Raw genomic sequence first — 15,053 nt, 5'->3', positions numbered from 1 at the left:
GAAATAAGTCAGATAAAGAAAGAAATACTGTATGGTATCACTTATATATGGAATCCATAAAAAAAGAAATTCATATAAATAGAGAAAAATTTGTGATTGCCAGAGGGGAGAATGGAGGATGGGAGATTGGGTGAGGTGGTTAAAAGGTGCAAACTTCCAATTATAAGCTAAGTAAGTTCTGGGGACATAATGTGCAGCATGATGACTATAGTTAATATTGTATTGTATACTGGAAAGTTTCAAGAGAGTAGATCTTAAAAGTTATCATCACAAGAAAGAAAAATTGTAACTAAAGTGATGGATGTTAACTAAAGTTACTGTGATAATAATTTTGTAATATATACATATATCAAATCATTATTCAGTATACCTTAAACTTATACAATGTTATATGTCAATTATACCTCAATAAAATTGGAAAAAAAGATATTAGGGGCTTGAAAAACAGAGCTATGTAAAATCAATACAACTGAAATTATTTTAAATTATGACAAAATACTGCTGTTTACTATGCTATTTAAAAAGACAAAGAAGAAGGATTAAACATTTCAGAACAGCTTACATCAGAATAGCAAACAAATAATGTGGGTTTAATTTTTATGTACTGGACAAAAGTAAACTTCAATAATTCTAAAAATAGTGCTGTAAGACCTGAGTGATATCAGAATTAATGAAGTATGACTTCTTCTTAAATATTTTTTTCATGAATCCTTTCCTACATGGAATACACAATTTCCTCTGAGATTTGTTCAATTATTTTCTAGAAAAGAGCTTCACTGGTTGTCATTATCTTTTATAGAGTCTTCTAAGGTGGGCTGAGTTTCTTCAACAAAACCTATGATTATTTAACAGAGAATTATTTAATCTTCAACTGGGCTTCACAGTGTTTTCACTTTGAATACTAACCTACCATGACAGAGGCAAGATCCAGCACTCTGGTTGCATGTGAACCATGGTGTTTAACTCAGTGGAAGTCATCTTCTGCACGTATTTTCACAAATAATCATGATTTTCTTTGCTATACTGAATTTAATTTTCTTTTGAAGCCCCATTCCAGTATTTCTTCACTGTATTATGTTTGGTAATTTTTTCCAAGTCCTATTTCTTTATTGCTTTAACTGAATTATTTTTAATTTTTGTTTCCTCTTCTTTCATTTGTGTTAATCACCATTTAAATACTTTAGTAACTTTACCAAGATAATGGATAGAAAATGAAATACAATTCATAAAAATGTGTTAGAATCAAATAAGTAATTCATCTCTTAAATTAATATGGCTAAGAAGTTCCTTTTTTGGGGGGGAAAATAGCTTACATGCTGTATGTTACAGAAAACAGTTTAATTTAAACTTTATATATTTTACCTTTAGTAAATATATAAAACCGTATGTCTCTTAAAAAGATTGCTAACATATTTTTGAAGCAATTCTAAGTTGTACTTATATTTCAAGTAAAAGACTTTATTTTGGTCTCAGAGTTAAACAATCAATTTTTTTCTGCACAAAAATTGTTTTCAAGGTTGTTAATTTCTTATATATAAAATAAAACCAATTAAATAGGTAATGTTACTAAAATGTTTTAAGTCTTTTACATACTGATCATGTAGATCTTGGTATCATATTGTAACAAAACAGAAGTAGTTTCAACTATTAATGCTGATAAATGATATAATCTGGTGGACGCTGTTTCACTTTTTGCTTTACTTTCTAAATTTTAATTTATTCATTTATTTTTATTGAAGCATAATTGACTTAGTTTCATGTGTACAACATAGTGATCTGATATTTCTAGATTACACACTATACAAAGTTATTACAATATTATTGACTACGTTCCCCGTGCTGTACTTTACATCTTCGTGACATCTGTTTTATAACTGGATGTTTGTATCTCTTAATCCTCATCCCCTATTTGGCCCATCCCCCTATTCCCATCTCTTCTGGTAACCACAAGTTTGTTCTCTGTTTCTGTTTTGTTGTATTTGTTTTTATGTTGTTGTTGTTGCTTTAGATTCCACATATAAGTGAAAACATACAGTATTTGTCTTTCTCTGACTTTAGTTAAATTTCTTTTGAATATACATAATGGGCAATAACTCCAGTTAAATTAAGCAACAACATATCTTTACAGGATGGATACTTGGGTTTATCCCAAATTCAAAGGGAGTCCTAAGAGAAAATCAGAACTGGGAATTTAAAAAGTTATAGGCATATGGGTGACCCTTTTCCATTCCATTCTTTCTGCTTCTCCATCTGCTTCATTCTTATTATCCTGAACATCATTCTCTTTGCAACTTTTTGCAAATAAGCCTGAAGAAGTCTCCTCTAAGAATGATGAGTCTCTCAGTTCCAACATTTACAGAACCTAACTGCATGGCAATTTCCCATTCCTAGGAAAATCTAATTAAACCAGCTCAGGCCCCATGTCAAACGCTGGTCTAATCAAAAGTACACAGAACCATATCATGCACTGTTACTGTGGTTTCAGTTGTCCATACAACGAGATACAGGGACTGGGGCAATACTTCATTGAGGAAGGGAGTTCTCTTAATCAGAGCTGACATCCCCAAAGTTATTGCTATATTTATATTGTTACAGTTGTTAATCAGAAGAAGTAATGAGACTGACTATTCAACAGGTATTGTGCTTCTACCATGTGCCACAAGAACTATGGCCAAGCCTCCCAGCCATAATTTCCTTTTTTCTTCACATGACCCTTATTTTTATTTTATCCAAGAAGAAACTGAAAATTAATAGTGGCTAAATATTGTGCTGAAACTCTCAGAATGGTGTGAAAAGATGCCACAGAGTTATAGAATGCAAATTTATTTAATGGAAAAGAGGCAAATGCTTACGAAGGCAGAGGATAGCACCTGATCCAAGAAAGGATTTCACAGATTTCTCAGTGTTTCTGATAGGGAGGCATAGTTATGGGAAATTTCACTGGAATTAACACTGTCATTCTCATAGCAGTTTTATCTCCTTTAGGTCCCCTGGTGACAACTGACTATTCTGCAGATTCTACAACCCATTCACCAGCTAGAAAACAGCTGGTATAAAACAACCGAAATAAATTCCTATGTGTCCAGTGAAAGCTGAAGTGAATCAAAAACCAGTCTTCCAGATGTGTCTCCTGGCAGGTCCCTCAAATGCTTATGGTCTATCATCAGCATTTCCATCCTCAGGTCACCGGATTCCTTGCCAAATGACTCTCGGTTTTAGTGCTAAAGCTTAATACATATGTCTAATGCTTTTAAACAAAATTTATATAGCTACTCTTTTATAATAAGAAGCCAAATCACTGCTGTCCAGTAGAGAATAATAATTTCTAGCTTATGCACTCACACCGAATCACCTTAAAGTAATAGAATCCAGGCACCCAACAGCTAAAGTTTAATTAAGTTGTCTGATAGTAGATTGCTATATTTTGTCATCATTTCAATTCTGCCTCTATCAACATAATGCTTTATTGTTCCCTATTACAAACCCTGTTCATTATTTATTGTTAAAGATTCAATAGTTGAATTTACACTCTGTCACAATAAATCAAGCTCACCCAGCTAATGCAGCATTAAAATGAAATCAGGCTTGCAATATTGTTAAACTATATATATTAAAGTGTTCAGGTGGACAACACAAACCAGGCATTCCAAAACTCTCAAGTCATACATACCATACCATCAAAAACTCTGCACTGAATGCCTCTAGGTTTCACGGGACTACTCTCAAGTGTTCTGAAATTATCAGATAAGAGAAAAAACACATGCATACTAAATGCATACTCTTAAGATGAAATTTTGAAAAATATACATAAGAATCTACACCTATATGCCTAAATGTGGGATCTGAAATTACTAAAATGAGTGCTCAGTATTGTTTGCATAAAGCTGGTGTCATAGCAAATGTAATAATTTATACATATATATATATATCATACACATATGTATATGTACACACATACAAATTATATGTAATATTTATTTTAACAAGATATACATCTTTATGTTTAAAGTATTTAATAGGAAAATCAGTGTATAGTGTTGCAATCATTTATTTGCAATGATATCTTTCCTTTTATGGGATTTGTCCGTACTTTGATGGTTTGAGTTTAGCACATTTTTGAGGAAAGTGCTATCATAGAAGGAACAACCAAACAGAAGCTTCTAAAAATGCCTCTCCTTCCTGGCCAAGAGATATCAAAAACATCAGTGTATCTGTAGGCGAAGCTAAAAAGTAGTGACACCTTTAAAGATCTAAAGGCTACAAGGAAAGTGGTCCCTATTCTATTTCTGTTTAATTCACCAGTCTGGGCCTTGCAGAAACTGGACGGATCCAAGAAGTGACGGTAGACTATTTGTAGACTTCAACAAGTAGTAGCCTTGATTGCAACTGCTGTGCTGGACATGGTATCGTTGTTAGAATAGATTAATATGGCCTCAGGTACGTGGTATGTGACCATTGATTTGGAAAATGTGTTCTTTCTACTTTAATCAGAAAAGAAGATGAGTAACAGTTTGAATTCATGTGGAACAGACAAATGAATTCATTAGTAGTTTTGCCTCAGGTCTATGTTAACTCTACTGCTCTATTATAATACAATCTAAAGATCTTTACTCTGGATATCCCACAGAATATCACATTGATTCATTACATCAGTAATATGTTGATCAGGCAGGATAACCAAGAAGCAGCTATCACAGTTGGCACCTTGGTAAAACATGTACAATCCGAAGGATGGGATATAAATCTGAGGAAGATTCAGGGGCCCACAATATCTAAATGATTTTTCTAGATCCAGGGCCAAGACATTCCCCAAAGTAAAAGAGAAGTGCAGTGCTTCTCTTCAGGTTCTGTAGGAAACACACTCCATACCAAGTACTATTTCAGCCCATATACTAGGTGACACAAAAATCTGCTGGCTTTGAGTGGGGCCCAAAGCAAAAGAAGTTTTCTGCAGCAAGTCTAAGCTATATAGAGCAAGCATCTGTGCTTTTTGGGCTATGTGGTTTGCTGGACCCCATGATGCTAGAGGTATTAGTGGTGGGGAAAGATGCTGTGTTAGAGAGAAGAAAGATATTGTCCTCCAAAAGGAAATTGAAGTATTGTTTTCCTCAAAAGGAAAAAGATGCTAGACATGAAAGAACAAACAGATGTCCAACTCATCTCTATTGTAGTCATTGCAGTTTTTTTGGTGTGTGTGAAGATTTTTGATTCTTGGTTGGTTTATATCTAAAAGGCCATTTTTTTCTCCTTATGAATACTTTTAAAACTTTAGAACACATTTGAACATAATGAGTCAGCGTAATTTTTAAAACATTGTTTACCACTTGATGTTGAATGCTAACAAAATGATTATGCCATGTGAACACTTTCAAACTTTTGCTGCATCAAAATATTTTATCAAAGATACAATCAAAATTGAAACATTTATTAAAAATACCTATTTTTGAAATTTTGCTCTGCATTGTAATGAAACCCATAAATAAAATATTTCATAGCAGACCACAATCCAATTAATATATATCTTTAATTTGAAAAAGTGACCAAGAAATAGATTCACTGATCCCTGACTTTGCAATGTAATATATCTACACTATATGCTAACTCTTCAGCATAATTCTAATAAAAATAAAACCTTTGTTCATTATCACTTTTAAGCTTCTTGTAATTAACTCTGAGTAGAATCACTGAAAAAATAGATCAGAATAGAATATTAAAATCTAAGCTCCATTTGCATAAGTCTGCAATATTCAAAGATCTACAATGTCATTAAAATCTCTTAGTTTACAAACCTAGAAATAAATAATATAATAAATGGCCCTATAAACTTTTATTTTCCTTCATATTTCATATGTCTAACAGTGTTCTTTTTCTATTTCTATTAAAAAATTAGAGGGATACTAATGCATATAGATGATATATATCTTAGATTTATGGAGTAAAGAGCAGCAACATAACTGTCTAGGAAAACTGTTTTAAATCTTCAGCTAGACTACATTGTAAAAGTAAACAGAATACATTACTAGTATTCTTTTCCCTTCTTATGGACATAAAAGATTGGATTCTCAATTTATACAGTATTTTTTAAATGAAAAGATACATGAAATTTCTATAGAAGATACTGCAGTTGATGATATTGCTTCTATTTCTAGTATTACTGCATTATTCAAATTCTACCAATTTTTAAAAAAATATTCTCCCCACATGCTGCGATACAATGAATCATCCTATCTTATTTTTTTCTTTTTTTTTAAATTTTATTTTATTTTTAAACTTTACATAATTGTATTAGTTTTGCCAAATATCAAAATGAATCTGCCACAGGCATACATGTGTTCCCCATCCTGAACCCTCCTCCCTCCTCCCTCCCCATTCCATGCCTCTGGGTCGTCCCAGTGCACCAGCCCCAAGCATCCAGTATCGTGCATCGAACCTGGACTGGCAACTCGTTTCATACATGATATTTTACATGTTTCAATGCCATTCTCCCAAATCTTCCCACCCTCTCCCTCTCCCACAGAGTCTATAAGACTGTTCTAAAAACTACATTTTTTTATCTTCCACAAAATCAATTGTCAGTCATAACATTAGTATATTAACAGTACATCAATTATACCTAAAAGTTGGAAATATAGATAAAATTTGGAAAACTCAGCAGTGGTCACAGGACTGGAAAAGGTCAGTTTTCATTCCAATCTCAAAGAAAGGCAATGCCAAAGAATCCTCAAACTACCGCACAATTGCACTCACCTCACACGCTAGTAAAGTAATGCTCAAAATTCTCCAAGCCAGGCTTCAGCAATTCATGAACTGCGAACTTCCAGATGTTCAAGCTGGTTTTAGAAAAGACAGAGGAACAAGAGATCAAATTGCCAACATCTGCTGGGTCATCGAAAAAGCAAGAGCGTTCCAGAAAAATGTCTATTTCTGCTTTATTGACTATGCCAAAGCCTTTGACTGTGTGGATCACAATAAACTGTAGAAAATTCTGAAAGAGATGGGAATGCCAGACCACCTGACCTGCCTCTTGAGAAACCTGTATGCAGGTCAGGAAGCAACAGTTAGAACTGAACATGGAACAACAGACTGGTTCCAAATCGGGAAAGGAGTTCATCAAGGCTTTCTACTGTCACCCTGCTTATTTAACTTATATGCAGAGTACATCATGAGAAATGCTGGGCTGGAGGAAGCACAAGCTGGAATCAAGATTGCCAGGAGAAATATCAATAACCTCAGATATGCAGATGACACCACCCTTATGGCAGAAAGTGAAGAACTAGTGAGCCTCTTGATGAAAGTAAAAGAGGAGAGTGAAGAAGTTGGCTTAAAACTCAACATTCAGAAAACGAAGATCATGGCATCTGGTCCCATCACTTCATGGGAAATAGATGGGGAAACAATGGAAACAGTGACAGACTATTTTTCTGGGCTCCAAAATCACTGCAGATGGTGATTGCAGCCATGAAATTAAAAGATGCTTACTCCTTGGAAGGAAACTTATGAGCAACCTAGACAGCATATTAAAAAGCAGAGACATTATTTTGTCCACAAAGGTCCGTCTAGTCAAGGCTATGGTTTTTCCAGTGGTCATGTATGGATGTGAGAGTTGGACTATAAAGCAAGCTGAGTGCCGAAGAATTGATGCTTTTGAACTGTGGTGTTGGAGAAGACTCTTGAGAGTCCCTTGGACTGCAAGGAGATCCAACCAGTCCATCCTAAAGGAGATCAGTCCTGGGTGTTCATTGGTAGAACTGATTTTGAAGCTGCAACTCCAATACTTTGGCCACCTGATGTGAAAGGCTGACTCACTGGAAAAGACTCTGATGCTGGGAGGGACTGGGGGCAGGAGGGGAAACGGACGACAGAGGATGAGATGGCTGGATGGCATCACAGACTCAATGGACATGGGTTTGGGTGGATTCTGGGACTTGGTGATGGATAGGGAGCCCTGGCATGCTGCAGTTCATGGGGTCGCAAAGAGTTGGACATGACTGAGCGACTGAACTGAACTCTATGAGAACTGGAATAATTAATTCTGCAAAAATGGAAGGAGCAGATATTTTTTCACTATTATTTCAGTTATGGCTCATTCAGGTATAAGAGCGTAATTCAACTGAAATTAATTAAATTTAGTATGGAAATTTATTTATCTATACAAAAGGAAAAAGGATTTGGGTTTGGTCATAACTGAAAATAAAAGTTAAACAATTTCATCACTTATGTCTCCATTTTCCCTCCATTCTTGCCACTGCTATCTTGTTATGTTGATTCATTCTGTTAGAAGGAAGGAATTGCTGCTGGAAACCCTGGACCCAATCAACAGCTTAACTTTTTCATCAAAAAGAGGATCTTTATCCATGATAGCTGTAGGGGAAGTTGTCCAGGGGAACACTGATTGGACATGCCTAATGTTCCAGCAATCACTGCCCTAGTCATTGTTGCCCAAAAGGTGGAGGAAGAAAAAGTAGAGGCAGAATTAGTCTTGTCAAAACTACATGAAATGTATTTCCCAAATTGGAAACATACATTCTCCTTCTAGAAAGAAGATAAAATTCTTGACAGATGTGAGGGAAAAAAAGCAAAAGCTAAAAAAAAAAAAAAAAAAGTTATACACCACAATTATGGATAGACCATTTTATTTGTAATCCATAGAACTATCTTACTAAAATTTCAAGCTACACTGATTAAATACATAAGGAGCAATAAATCTGAAGAGTACCGGTGGCTAATCGCTTTCCTCCTTTAACAGCCTAGAAGTGTGGCTCAGAAGTCTGAGTTAGCTCATCAAAATGGTTCCAAATCGGGAAAGGAGCAGGTCAAGGCTGCATATTTTCACACTGCTTATTTAACTTATATACAGAGTACATCATGAGAAACGCTGGGCTGGATGAAGCACAAGCTGTAATCATGATTGCCAGGAGGAATATCAATAATCTCAGATATGCATATGACAACACCCTTATGGCAGAAAGTGAAGAACTAAAGAGTCTCTTGATGAAAGTAAAAGAGGAGAGTGAAAAAGTTGGCTTAAAACTCCACATTCAGAAAATGAAGATCATGGCATCTGGTCCCATCACTTCATGGCAAATAGATGGGGATACAATAGAAACAGTGACAGACTTTATTTTGGGGAGCTCCAAAATCACTACAAATAGTGACTGCAGCCATGAAATTGGGACAGGGAGGGGGGAGATGATTTGGGAGAATGGCATTAAAACATGTATAATATCATATAAGAAACGAATCACCAGTCCAGGTTCGATGCAGGATACAGGAAGCTTGAGGCTGGTGCACTGGGGTGACCCAGAGGGATGGCATGGGGAGGGAGGTGGGAGGGGGTTTCAGGATGGGGAACACGTATACACCCGTGGCAGATGCATGTTAATGTATGGCAAAACCAATGCAATACTGTAAAGTAAAAAATAATAATAGTAATAAATAAATAAATAATAAAAAAAATAAAAGATGCTCCTTGGAAGGAAAGCTATGACCAACCTACACAGCATATTAAAAAGCTGAGACATTACTTTGCTAACAAAGGTCCATCTAGTTAAAGCTATGGTTTTTCCAGTGGTCATGTATGGATGTGAGAGTTGGACTATAAAGAAAGCTGAGTGCCAAAGAACTGATGCTTTTGAACTGTGGTGCTGTAGAAGACTCTTGAGTGTCCCTTGGACTGCAAGGAGATCCAACCAGTCCATCCTAAGGTAAATCAGTCCTGAATATTCATTGGAAGGACTGATGCTGAAGCTGAAACTCCAATACTTTGGCCACCTGATGCGAAGAACTGACTCACTAGAAAAGACCCTGATGCTGAGCAAGATTGAAGGCGGGAGAAGGGGCTGACAGAGGATGAGATGGTTGGATGGCATCACTGATTCTATAGACATGAGCTTAAGTAAGCTCTGGGAGTTGGTGATGGACAGGGAAGCCTGGCATGCTACAGTCCAAGGGGTCACAAAGAGTTGGACACGACTGAATGACTGAGCTAAACTGAATACCAGTTACAAGGCTTCAGAAACTTGCCACTTCTAACAAGGCCACTTTCCTGACCAGGGAGTTCCTCTGAATCTTAGTTACATAGATTTCCTCTGCTCTTCATTATAAATACACAGCTATTTGGAGATTTGGGAGGAAGGTTCCTCCTATTTAGTATAATGTGATGTGTGAAGACCTATGCCCAGCCTTCACTGTGGGACAGGGAGAGATCAGGGAAATATATGTGTTCTACATTTTTCTGCTTTTATATTCTGTCCCAATAAATCCTCTTTTATATCTGCACCACATGATGCTTTGCCTGACACAGTTTAAACATTTTCTTTCATGGAGTTTTGAAAACTGTGAATTGGGTCACATGAGTTAACATTTTTATATTGCAATCAATATGGCTCACTAATTGGCTTACTCAGGATCATGATACATTTGGGAACATAAAAGCATGTTGAAAAATAAGTTTCCATTATTTTACATCTCTTATTAAAATTGTAAGTTTCTATTGCAAACCATCTACTGATATTTTCATATCCCCCAAATATCCAGTTGTCTGCCATCTAGTGACTAGTCCACACATTAGATAACTGCTCATTTATTAAATATTTTATACTTAGAGTCTTTTTTAAAAAGCATTTCCTATGCATGACTTAGGGGAAAAAAGAGTGAGTCATCACTTTTTATGGGACAAGAGAACTAAATAATTACATCAAGAGATGTTTATTAAAAAGTATAATGCTAACTAGACTTCCCTGGTGGCTCAGACTGTGAAGAATCTGTCTGTCGATGCAGGAGACCCAGCTTGTAATCTTGGGTTGGGAAGATCCCATGGAGAAGGGAATGGCAACCCACTCCAGTACTCTTGCCTGAAGAATTCCATGGACAGAGGAGTTTGGTGGGCCACTGTAGTCCATGGGGTCACAAAGAGTTGAACACGACTGAGTGATTAACACTTTCACTTTCTTAATGCCAACTAAATAATGTGAAATATATATAGACACTATTTCAAAAATAAAACAAATTTTTGCGTGCAAGTTCTGTTATTTATAGTTTTAATATATGGCAGCATTCTACATTGTAATATCATATGGTTTAGAAACTTCATAGAAGATGCTTAGGTACATTATTCTATTCCATGATTGGCTGAAGACAGTTACAAAGCTACTAGAAAAATATAGAAGCTTGGAGAAAACAGGATGGGGAACACATGTATACCTGTGGTGGATTCATTTTGATATTTGGCAAAACTAATACAGTTATGTAAAGTTTAAAAATAAAATAAAATTAAAAAAAAATAAAATATTTACTAAAAAAAAATAAAATATGTAGAATGCATTTTCAAAATAAAATCACAGAATTAAGTTTGAAGGGCACACACATCATACATACACACACACATATATAGTGATCATTTGAATAATACACAGTGGAATGAAAGACATTAATTTCCCATTTGTCACAATGGGATCATAACCTAAATTTTAAAGAGGATATACAAGAAAGAAAGAAGTTACAAAGAAATAAAAACTGTAACACATGAATAAATGCAGTGCGTGGAGGCAATATACTGTAAGAAGATGGTATATTAGAATAGAAAAGAAATGTAACTTGGACTTAGTTTATTATCTGCAGAATATTCATCATAGAAACACAATTTCCATATCAGCAAAATGGAAATTATAGTAAAACCTTCATTGACTTTTTAGGTACATTTGAGACAAGTAAACATTACATCTTTGCTGGGATTAGATACAGACACACCTCCAGATGTGCACATCCCCATAGTTACGCATCTTGGAGCATGGAGCCTTTGTGTTAATTAGAAAAAATGGCCCTTACTCCAAGTAGCTGCAACTCTACCCCATGAAGCAAGTGATGTTTAGAAGAGTTTGGAATTGATTTTTAACCCCCACTTGCCCTCTTTGCTGGTTACCTATGTATAGTGAACACCTGAAACATATGTTCAGGGCCCAGCACTCTTGGTTACTGTGGGTTTAGCTAATACTAATGAAAAAGTGAGAGACAAGTTAATAGGGATTCGTTTTTCAGCTCTATTGATCATAGAGAAAAAAGGACAAACCTTTAGAGAAAGGCTTAGTTTTTTTTTATTATTAGTAAGAAAGACTACCCAAAATTTATGGCCATTTTGTTTCAACGTTGGTAAAGACTGAAAATTTAACTCTCTTATAATTAAACCCATCTCTTTTTGATTTTTATATATATATATGCATATTATATACAAATTTTATTGGAAAACTAGCTCTATGAGATATGCATCAATTTTAGGTAAGTGGTTTTAATAGTTCAGTCACACAGTGTGGCAATCCTGTGATGGAAAGAATGTGGTTTCTTTATTCCATGTTGTCTTAGAAACTAATATGATAACATCTGTTGTGAATCTCCAAACAGGGATAATTCTTGTGACATTTTTTTCAAAATAATTTACAATAGAAACCATTTCTGAATCAGTGAGGGTTCAACCAGAGAAGCAGAACTAGTAGATTAGATGGATCGATTGATTGATACATATATAGACAGGTAGATATAGAGACATTTATCACAGGGAATTGGCTATCCCAATTGTGGGAGCTGTTTTAACAATCTTTTTAAGTCTCTGTCTCCACATCTGATGCTACAACATGAAGTCTGCAGGGAAGGCAGTCAGGGAGGGAAGATCAGAAAACCTATAAACACAAGCTGGCCCAGGAGTGAGAAAAGGATCAGGAAAACTCAAGGAAGCTAGAGCATTTGCAGGTCTAGATGCTGCTTCATACCAATGAAGTGAGTCAGCAGATCAGCAACAACGTATGTAATCTACAACATGGTTGTTGCTTCCCTTTCACTCTTCAACAATGATTCTTTGGGAAAAGGATTCACTAGTAACCTGTCTAGAAAAAAAGCAACTTTCTCAGCTATGGACTCCATAAAAGTCCAGATTCAATAAAAGATAGGACAAATTCTACTGCTTAAAATTAAAGAAAATATTTATAGCCAAGATAGAAATTTGGGCAAAGTTGAAAGAAAATTACTATCTGGCAGAAAATATTTGCAACATATGTTAGAGATAAATGATTAATATTATAATAAAGAAATCTAAATGATGAAGTCTAATAACCATCAAAGTAAAAATGATAGAAAAAATGGGAAAAAATTGAACAATTTTATATTTCAAAACAACTTTAAAGATACAGAAAAAAGTTCTTAAACTTCTAAAAATAAGCTAAAATTTGCATCTAATGAGGAAAATGTAATTTAAAATCACACACTGGCAATTTCTTGCATATCACATTGTCAAAATTTGAGAGCTCAACCACACCCTCTGTTGGCAAGATTGCAAAACAGGCACTCTCACATACTGCTAGCAGGAATGCAGAATAGTACAATCTTCATGAGAGGCAATTTGGTAAAATTTAACAAATGAACTTATGTCTTTACCCTTTGACTCAAAAGTACCACTTTCAGAAATCTAACCAGAGGGTATACTGCAAAAATGCCAAGAGGAAGAGAAGTAGGAGGTAGAGAAAAGCAAAGGAAAAAGCAAAAAGCATAAGTCTATTCATTATAGCATTTGTTTCTTATTCAACAACATTGGAAATTATGTGTCTCTAATAGAAAAGATTAAATAAATAATTTATGGTATATACACACAGTGGAGTTCTTCACTGGAAGGTTTATTTAAACTGAAACAGACTGATTTACAGGATACATAGTCAGGGAGAAAAATACAAAAGAATATTTATCGCACACTCCCTTTTGTGCATTAAGACAAAAAAATACATATATGCATGTATCTCCATGTTTTTAGAAAAAGGTAAAAAGAAAGCAGAAACTGCTCAGATTTGATTACCTACAGGGGATGAGAAAGTGATGAAACAGTTGGAGAAGTGGAAGATGAGTAAAACTTATCTGAGCATGCCTTTGGTGTAGTTTTAACTCTCAGAACCATGTTAGGATTTTAGGTACCCGAAATATAAAATGAAAAGAAATGACTTAAACAAAATAAAATAAACAAGGATGTCAATAAATCTCTAAAATAGAAACCAAACAGAAATAAATGAACTCATATTTCAGATTAATTACAAAACATTTTAATATAGTATTTTGACTTAATTTCAAAAATCACTTAATTCTAGATAGATTTGATTTTTGCAATGGTAAATTCAGAAATTATATTCTGTACATTCTAGAATAAAGCAAATCAGTAATTATATTGCAGATAATAAGAGCCATATTTATCACTGTTGGAAAAGCAAGTTACTAATATGTAAAAAGAAAGGGCCAGGGTAAACCACGTAGTACTGAACTGAAAATAGAATTACAGTTTCAATTCATGGTTTAAATACATGGATATAGATCATGAGATAGATGTTGGTATAGATATAGGTGGGCTTCTTCCCCCACTGGCTCAGCAGGCAAAGAATCTGCCTGCAATGCAGGAGATGTGAGTTCGATCCCTGGGTTGGGAAGTTCCCCTGGAGGAAGGCATGGCTACCCATTCCAGTATTCTTGCCTGGAGAATGCCATGGACAGAAGAACCGGGCCACAGTTCACAGGGTTGGAAAGAGTTGGACACAACTGCCACTTTATTAAATTTTTTAGAAGTCCAGGGCTCTGGTATATGCCAGCACGTCCTCTTAAAGGTTACAACATGTTACTGCATCATTAACATCTTACCATTGAGAAAAAGGCCTTTGCAGACTTTAGTTCAATTCAGTTGCTGTCATATCCAACTCTTGAACTGAAGCACACCAAGCTTCCCTGTCCATCACCAGGCTTCCCTGTCCATCATCAATTCCCAGAGCTTGCTCAAACTCATGTCCATTGAGTTGGTGATGCTATCCAACCATCTCATCCTCTGTCGTCTCTTTCTCCTCCTGCCTTCAATCTTTCTCAGCATAAGGGTCTTTTCCAATGAGTCAGTTCTTCACATCATGTGGCCAAAGTATTGGAGCTTCAGCTTCAGCATCAGTCCTTCCAATGAATGTTCAGGACTAATATCCTTTAGGATTGACTGGTTGGATCTCCTTGCAGTCCAAGGGACTCTCAAGAGTCTTCTCCAACACCAC

The 15,053-nt window shown here is 35.4% G+C and overlaps 1 protein-coding gene across 3 annotated transcripts in view; it reads right to left on the bottom strand.

The window, feature by feature from the left end:
• Positions 1-15,053, bottom strand: part of LOC129639244 (serine/threonine-protein phosphatase 4 regulatory subunit 3-B-like) — a 268,516-nt gene that overhangs the window by 118,804 nt on the left and 134,659 nt on the right. Inside the window, exon 5 of one of the 3 annotated variants that reach the window (XR_008708297.1) lies at positions 6,748-6,830. The exons of the other annotated variants lie outside the window; for them this stretch is intronic. The gene's annotated coding sequence lies outside the window, so the exon portion shown is untranslated. Of the gene's footprint in view, positions 1-6,747; positions 6,831-15,053 lie in introns of those variants that run through there. 3 annotated transcript variants of the gene reach the window in all.

The sequence above is a fragment of the Bubalus kerabau genome, chromosome X, assembly GCF_029407905.1.
Source record: "Bubalus kerabau isolate K-KA32 ecotype Philippines breed swamp buffalo chromosome X, PCC_UOA_SB_1v2, whole genome shotgun sequence".
In the NCBI taxonomy this organism is placed as follows: Eukaryota; Metazoa; Chordata; class Mammalia; order Artiodactyla; family Bovidae; genus Bubalus; species Bubalus kerabau.
The sequence above is the reverse complement of the archived record's forward strand: the minus strand, read 5'-3'. Positions and strand labels throughout refer to the sequence as shown.